At 43.5% G+C, this 8689-nt stretch overlaps 1 protein-coding gene across 1 annotated transcript in view; it reads left to right on the forward strand.

Annotated features, from left to right (window-relative positions):
• LOC105464145 (Rho guanine nucleotide exchange factor 4) overlaps nt 1-8689 on the forward strand; it is a 209245-nt gene that overhangs the window by 79575 nt on the left and 120981 nt on the right. The window lies entirely within an intron of this gene.

Below are 8689 nucleotides of genomic sequence, written 5' to 3' on the forward strand. Positions count from 1 at the left end.
GCTCAACAGCAGTATCTGAGTGCCCATTTTCTCACACCCCTGCAACTTCGTTGCTTATTGCCCTTTTATATTTTCTATCACCTGAAAATACATAGAGAACTTGATTTAAAAGTAAAAAGACATTTTAGTGTTAGGCAACTCAGAGTTAAATCAAGTAGTCAAAAGAAGATTTTACAGTATTTGAATTAACAAGCCTGATTTAATGGTGATATAAGCCAGGCGCGGTGGCTCACGCCTGTAATCTCAGCACTTTGGGAGGCCGAAGTAAGCAGATCACCTGAGGTCAGGAGTTCGAGACCAGCCTGGCCAACATGGTGAAACCCCGTCTCTACTAAAAATACAAAAATTAGCTGTGCCTGGTGGTGGGTGCCTGTAATCCCAGCTACTTGGGAGGCTAAGGCAGGAGAATCACTTGAATCCGGGAGGCAAAGGTTGCAGTGAGCCGTGCCACTGCACTCCAGCCTGGGCAACAAAGCAAGACTCCGTCTCAAAAAAAAAAAAAAAAAAAGTGATATATACATATATGTCCGTGTGTGTCTATGTATACACACTGTATACACACACATGCACACACATACATGGTGCAGAAGCACATACTGGAAGGCAGATATTCCTGGAAGTGGTCCCTGTGCTCACTTGACATTGTGCATGGGATGGAGCAGGTGCATTGGGCCTCAGGCACACACCTGGACAGCCTGCTTGGTTTGTTGGGGGTTTTTTTGTGTGTGTGTGCCGTTCTGTTTGTTTTTTGTTTATTTGGTTTGATTCAGGGTCTTGCTGTGTCTCCCAGGCTGGAATGTGGTGACAAGATCACAGCTCGCTCAGTCTGGATCTCCCAGGCTCAAGCAATCTTCCTGCCTCAGCCTCCCAAGTTGCTGAGCCCCCAGACATGCGCCACCACACCCAGATAATTTTTTAATTTTTTGTAGTGATGGAGTCTCACCTTGTTGCCCTGGTTGCATTTTAACAAACAGTGATTGAGATGATAAGTAGAAAGTATCCAGCAAAGGGCCAGGCGTGAAGCGGGTGTCCGATAAATTGAGCTCCTATTCCTCTTTCCGTTTCACTCCTTACTGGAGAAGAGGAAGGCCTAGTACACTGCGCATCAGACCACAGACAGAACAGCAGGTACATAGGGAACGAGAAGGCAAGCAAAGCTGGGAAAGGCTCCCTCTGTCTGGTAGAACCCTGGATGGTGGTGGAATATGAAACTCCCCGTGTAGAAATGACTGCGCCATCTTGTGGGCATTCCTGGGAGAGCAGGATCTGATGATCAGAGTAATTTGCAAGAAATTCAGTCAGTTATTCCCACTTCTTCCCTGCACAACGGTATTAAGGAGCAGCAGGTCTCTTATCCCAATCTTTTAAAACAACCATTCTTAATATTTTGTTGTTTACTTCTAGATTTCTTCCACAAACAAGTTTTATATATTTAACATGGCTGTGATATTATCGTGTATAGAGATCTTAATTTTCTGTGATTTTACATCCTGCAGTTTCTTTAAAGCTTTTCAAGGTCGAGAAATAGAGACGTCTTACAGAACAGCATAATGCATAAACGTGTAGATATATATTGTCAACACACACCGGATGACCTCCACCAGGTCATGAAACACCACATCCCCGCCCCCCCGCCCGCTTCCTGCCACCTCCCTTCGCTACCCACTGTGCCCCATCTCAGGGTGTTCACTTGCATTTCATTATCGTGTTACTACTTTATTACCATGGGTGTGGGGGCTTGCCCGTTTCGAGGTTTATATAATCAAAACCTTACACATTCCTTTAAACCTTACTCAGTCTATTTGGTGTCTGCCTTCCCCTGCTCTAATTAAGAATCATCCTGTGGACTGGGTGCGGTGGCTCACGCCTGTCATCCCAGCACTTTGGGAGGCCAAGACCAGTGGATCACGAGGTCAGGAGATCGAGACCATCCTGGCTAACACGGTGAAATCCCATCTCTACTGAAAATACAAAAAATTAGCCGGGCATGGTGGCAGGCGCCTGTAGTCCCAGCTGAGGCAGGAGAATGGCGTGCACCCAGGAGGCGGAGCTTGCAGTGAGCCGAGATTGCGCCGCTGTACTCCAGCTTAGGCGACAGAGCCAGACTTCATCTCAAAAAACAAAAAACAGGAAAAAATCCTCCTGTGCTACGAACCTACAGCTCTCTCATCATGATGCTGAGTTGCTCTGAATCATTGGAACACAGTCTTTCTCAGTCAGCTGCTGATGGACTTGGGGGTTGTGCCCAGTTTCGGGCTGCTGTGAAGATTTGGGTCGGGGGCCTGCTGCACGTGCCTGTGTATTTCTGTGGGGTTCATTTTAGGGGTGTCCTTGAGGGAGGCATATCTTTAGTCTTACTAAATACTCAAATTATTTTTCCAAAGTGATTGCATCAGATTACACTCTCTCATTAGGAGTGTCCTTTGCTCTGTTTTCATTCACATTTGGTTGATACTGTCAGCCTTTTTAATTGCAGCCATTCTGCTAGGTGTGTAGCAGAATCTCACTGTGATTTTTAGTTTTCATTTTCCTGATGTCTGAAGAGGCTAGGGAACTTTAGTTTTTGTTTTTGTTTTTGGAGACCAAATCCCCCTCTGTCACCCAGGCTGGAGTGCAGTGCTGTGATCTCAGCTCACTGTAACCTCTGCCTCCCGGGTTCAAGCGATTCTCCTGCCTCAGCCTCCCGAGTAGCTGGGACTATAGGCACCCGCCACCATGCTCAGCTAATTTTTGTATTTTTAGTAGAGATGGGGTTTCATCATGTTGGGTAGGCTGGCCTCGAACTCCTGAGGTCGAGTGATCCACCCGCCTCGGCCTCCTTAGGCCACTGCACCTGGCCTAAGGAACTTTTTATGTGCTCTTTGACACTCTGGATACCCTTGTCAAACTAAAATAATCAAAAAGGTTGGAATCTAGTTTAAAAAGAGTTTATTCAGGCCAGGCACAGTGGCTCAAGCCTGTAATCCCAGCATTTTGGGAGGCCGAGGCAGGGGGATCACCTGAGGTCAGGAGTTTGAGACCAGGCTGACCAACATGGAGAAACCCTGTCTCTACTAAAAATACAAAAGTCAGCCGGGCATGGCCTGTAATCCCAGCTACTTGGGAGGCTGAGGCAGGAGAATCGCTTGGACCAGGGAAGTGGAGGTTGTGGGGGAGCCGAGATTGTGCCATTGCACTCCAGCCTGGGCAACAAGAGTGAAACTCTGTCTCAAAAAAAAAAAAAAGAGTTTATTCAGCACAGAAGTTGAGGACTGCAGCCCGGGACACACTTCCAAGTTGCCTTGGAGAGTGCTCCAGAGCACAAAAGAGAAGCTCAAATTTTTTAAAGAAAAGAAGGAGGAATCAGGAGAGGAAGTAAGTACAAAGGTTGTTTATTAGGAATTCTCACTGGTTTATGGAAGTAACCCTGGTTGGTGACTGGCTATACCTTGTTGAACTATAAGGTATGTGGCATTTTGTGGCTACTTGGAGTGAGTTAGTCTAGAGTCCACATAGCAAGTGGCCCTAAGAGGTAGCTATTTAGCTGAAGGGGGAGTGGGATATTACGTCTTAAATGCCTTTTGGGTTTGGGCCTGATAATTTAAAGGGCTCACATTCCTCAGATAATTTTTTTTCTTACTCTCTTGTGGGACATGTCTCTCCTAGTCTGTCGTCCATTTGTTTTGGGGTTGTCTTTCTCTTACTGATTCTGGATAGAATTGCATTGTTGATTAATATGCCACAAATATTTCCCATTTCATGTGGCTTGTCTTTTCCCTCTTTAATGGTATCTTTATTTATTTATTTATTTATTTTGAGATGGAGTCTTGCCCTGTTGCCCAGGCTGGAGTGCAGTGGCGCGATCTTGGCTCACTGCAACTTCCACTTCCCGGGTTCAAGCAATTCTCCCACCTCAGCCTCCCAAGTAGCTGGGACTACAGGCACAAGCCACCACGCCCAGCTAATTTTTGTATTTTTAGTAGAGACGGGTTTTGCCATATTGGCCAGGGTGGTCTCAAACTTGTGAGCTCAAGTGATCCACCTACCTCAGCCTCCCAAAATGTTGGGATTACAGGTGTGAGCCATCGCGCCTGGCCATAATGATATCTTTTGATGAACAGAAATTCTCAATTTTAATGTTGTCAAGTGTATCCATCTTTTCTCTACCCCAAGGTCATGAAGAGCATCCTTTAAATTACCTTCTTAAAAACTTTCATGGTCTTGCTTATGACATGTAGGTCTCTGAGATGCCTATAACTGGCATTTGGGTTCCATTCGTCTGTTTGTCCATCCTTCTACTGACGCAGTATTCTAATCACTGTAGCTGTACAGTAAGCATTGCTGACCAGTCTACCAGTTCCTCTCACGTGGTCATCAAATCGATAAACTGAGCTCACTGAGTGCCACTTGTGGGCAGGCAATGCTCTGGATGCAGCAGACACTGTACTGAATAATACAGCAGGATGTCCGTCCTCACAAGAGGACAGCATGCGGCAGTCAATAAATTAGTGAGCAAGTAAGATCATTTCAGATAAAAGGAAATGGGAAAGAGAGTTGAGAGGTTTGATGGAGGGGCACCCTTGGCTTGGAGATTTTGGGTCTGACATTTGAACCAAGTCTCGAGTGATGAGGAAGCCGTAGAGCCCTGTAAGGTCCAGCCTCATATGTTAGTAACATGGAGGAATCCCCTCGGTGTTGCCATCCCCATTGGTGCCTGACGCTTTAGCTGCAGTCTTGATAGGATTGTTTTCCTCATCTGTAGATGCTGTAGAATTTAACCCTCCACAGTGTCACCTCCCACCTGTGAGACCATGGCATATTTCTTTTTTTTTTTTTTTTTTTTTTTTTTGAGACCGAGTCTCACACTGTCGTGGGCAGTGGTGTGATCTTGGCTCACTGCAACTCCTGCCTCCCGGTTTCAAGTGATTCTCCTGCCTCAGCCTCCCAAGTAGCTGGGATTACAGGCACCCGCCACCACACCCAGCTAATTTTTTGTAATTTTAGTAGAGATGAGGTTTCACTATGTTGGCCAGGCTGGTCTCGAACTCCTGACCTTGTGATCCGCTCCGACTGTGGGGTATTTCTGCGTGTGTGTGTGATGCAGACCAGCATGAGGCAGTCCTCTGGAGCTGTTTGCATTTAGAGATTTCTTTCCTCTGGGATTTCAGGTTTGGGGGCAGAGAACCTTTGATTCCAGAGGAAGCAGGCTCCAGCATCTGCTGAAGGCATGCATACAGGATCATGCCCCTGGCTGAAGGGGCTTAGGAAGGACACCAAGACTAAGAGAGAGCAGGACAGAAATAGTTGTGGCTGGGCAAGAGGAATGAGAGGAGACTGGAAATTCAGAACTCCTGTGGGTGTCTTAATACCCACTCTGACCTGACTGTGAGCCTTGGAGTAAGACCATAGTGGGACCCAGTTTCCTTGTCTGTCAAGGATTGGACCAGGTGATTTCCTAGGTCTCTGCTGGGTGTAATATCCTCTTTATGGAATGAATGCTGGATAGCTTTCCTGTCCACCAGCCACAGCCTTTCTAACTTTGGTGGCAAGATTCCAACATACTGTTTCTGCTTAGGAGTTCTAAGTGTGTGTGTGTGTGTGTGTGTGTGTGTGTGTGTGTGTGTGTGTGAGAGAGAGACAGAGAGAGAGAGTGAATATTTTCTAGCCTTTAAAATCTGTTTATAATCTGAAATTTATATGGAGAGATACATGCCCTAAAATAGTTAAAACTTTGAGAAAGATAAATCAAGTGAGGGGAATCAATATTTGATATTAATTCATACTTATTACCTGAAGTAATCAAGACTATGTAGTATTGGGGGAGGGAAAATTACATAGAGTAATGGAAAAGAATAGAGAACACAGAAATAGACCCACACAAATATACCCGCCAATTTTAAGGTGCAAAAGCAATTCAATGGATAGTCTTTTCGACAAACAATGCTGGAGCATTTGGACATCCAAAGCAAAAAAAAGGAAAATTTTAACCTAAATCTCACAGTTTATTTTAAAATTAATGCAAGAACTTCCTTTAGCCATTCTTTAAGGGTAGCTCTGTAGGCAATAAATTCTCTCATTCTTCCTTTCTTTGAGAAGATCTCAATTTTCTCTTCATTACTGAAGAATATGTTCACTGGATAAAAGATTCTAAGTTAATAGTTATTTTCTTGAAAAGTGACACTTGAAAAGTTTTATGTCACTTCTTTCTGGCCTTCAGGTGTCTGATGCCTTTTAAAGTGTTTTTCTCTTATAAGGAAGGTGTTTTTTTTCCCTCTCACTGCTCTCAATAATTTTTATTTGTCCTTAGATTTCAGAAGTTTGCTTATGCTTCTTCTCTATGTGGATTTCTTTGGATTTATACCATGTGGACTTTGCACAGCTTCTTAAATCTATGGGTTTATATCTTTGACCAAATTTAGGAAATTCTGAGCATCATTTCTTTAAATACTTTTTTACCCCAACCCACTTTCTCCTCTCTCTTTTGGACTCCAATTATCTAGTGTTTGATCTTTCTTTGCAGTCTCACAGGTCTATGATGCTATGTTTGGTTTTCTTTCTTTCTTCAGTCTGTTTTCTCTCTGTTGTTCAGATTGTATAATTCTGTTTCTTCCATCTACTGGTTTTCACTGATCCTCTTATCCTCTCCATTCTCCTGTAAGCCCATCCACTGAACTTTTTATTTCAGTTATATTTTTCAATTCTGTAATTTCCACTTAGATATTCTTTATATATTATATTTCTTTGCTAAGATTTCCCATTTTCTGAGCTGTTCTATTTTTCATTTGTTTCAAGAGTGTTTGTATTGCTTGTTGAAGCATTTTTATGATACCTGCTTTAAAATCTTTGTTTGATAATTCCTGCACCTTGTGTCTTCTCAGTGCTGGTGTCTGTTGACTCTCTTTTTTATTCAAGTTGAGATTTTCCCTGTTCTTGTTATGATTAATGAGTTTCTATTTTATTCTGGGTATTTTGGGGAGTGCATTTTGACTCTTTGTATCTTATTTAAATCTTGTTTTGGAAAACCACCTCTGACTCCACTCTGATGTGGTAAGGTGGGCACTACCTCATTACGGCCAGGTTTGGGTGAAACGCTACATTCCTTTATTGGCCTCTATTGACACTTTATGCAAGGGTGGGTGTTTCATTTACTAATGGGCGGGGATGAGAGTTAAGATTTTACACCAAGCTTGCACCAATAGCATGGTGTAAGAGTTAAAGAAAGAGGAAAGAAACACAACACAAAAAGTGGCTCAACAATCAAAGACAGATTTATTTTGGCAAGTAAATCTGAGAGGGGCTTCTGGCTGATTTTTGGTCAGGAGCACTCTCTTACAGATTAAGAGTATGTATTGGTGAGAGAGCTTATTACAGGCTTGGAATATTTCTGTTGCGGGGAGAAGTTTATGGTGGGGTTGGAATGTCTCTGGTTGGAGGGGAGGTTATCTTGGGGCTGACATCTCTCTGGCTGGAGGAGAGGGTATCTTGGGGTTGGCATGTCTCTGGTTGGGGAGGGATTTGGAATGTTTCTGGTCAGAGACGTTATTTGTAGTTTATGGTCATGCTGATCTTAGCCATTAGGCTGATGCCCTTTAGATTTTAGGCAGTTTTTGATCAAGGTGGACTTTAGAATGGCGATGCTTGTCCAAGATGATGATATTCCTGCTCTGTCAGTGGGATCAGGAGCCCTTGCGAATGCTAGCTGGTGGTGAAGGTGCTGGTTCTTTAACTGGCCTTCTCCTACATTACTCCAACAGGGCAGGGGAGGAATGCCTCACTGACACCAGGTAGAGGATGGAAGACTGGCTTCACACATTGTCTTCACAGACACCATGGCGGAGGGCCTCACTGACACTGGCAGGGGAAGAAAGTTCAGGCTTTCCCATCAGCCTTCTGTCACACCACTTGGCTCGGGGACATATGTGACCCACGACAGGTGAGGTTGGGAGTTCTTCACTCAGGCTTTGCTGGGGTGTGAGGGAGACAGGGGTATGTTGCATGGTTTTTACCTAATGTTTGGCTTGAGTAGAGCATTTGTCTAAAAGTTTTCTGTCTTGCTAGGCTGGTCCTTTAGCTAGAGAATGCAGGCTTCTGTTGGAACTTTTCTGTCTGGACCTAGTGACAGCTCCAGCAAGATTGTTCAGCATCCATATAGGAAGCATGTATGAGTGGTATATATGCGGCAAAAGAAAACCTAGGGAACTCCCTGGTGTGTCATTCCTTGTTGTATTTTATGATCCCTAGCTGGTCTACTTTCTTCTCTCCACCATTCAGATGTCTTTGTTTTCATATCTTTGTGTTATATATAATGTCTTAGGTTTTTAGCTGTGCTTAATGAAACAAACAGGGAGAAGTGTGTCTATGCCCTCTTGTCCAGAATTAGAAGTTTCCTGTTTTGTTTTCTTTAATAGCATACTGTTCTTATTTGATGATTTCAGTGTCTTCCTTTTTCTTCTTCAGGTTATTAATTTTAGTTATTTTGAAGTTTTCTTCTTTACATTTTCTCTTTCTTAGTTTTTTCCCCTATTTGTTTATTTTGGTCATTTTAGTGTGTTGAAGGTTTTTCCTAAATGCCTAGCAATCTTTGGGTGAATTTCATATTTATTTCAGAGTAAGAGACCAAATATCTGTTTAGATATTATATGGGCACGTGTGGAGCTAATCGGCTGGTGTGCTTTCCTGTCAAGTGATTTTAAAAGAGAAATTGCTTATT

This window comes from Macaca nemestrina, chromosome 11, assembly GCF_043159975.1.
Source record: "Macaca nemestrina isolate mMacNem1 chromosome 11, mMacNem.hap1, whole genome shotgun sequence".
NCBI classification, from domain to species: Eukaryota; Metazoa; Chordata; class Mammalia; order Primates; family Cercopithecidae; genus Macaca; species Macaca nemestrina.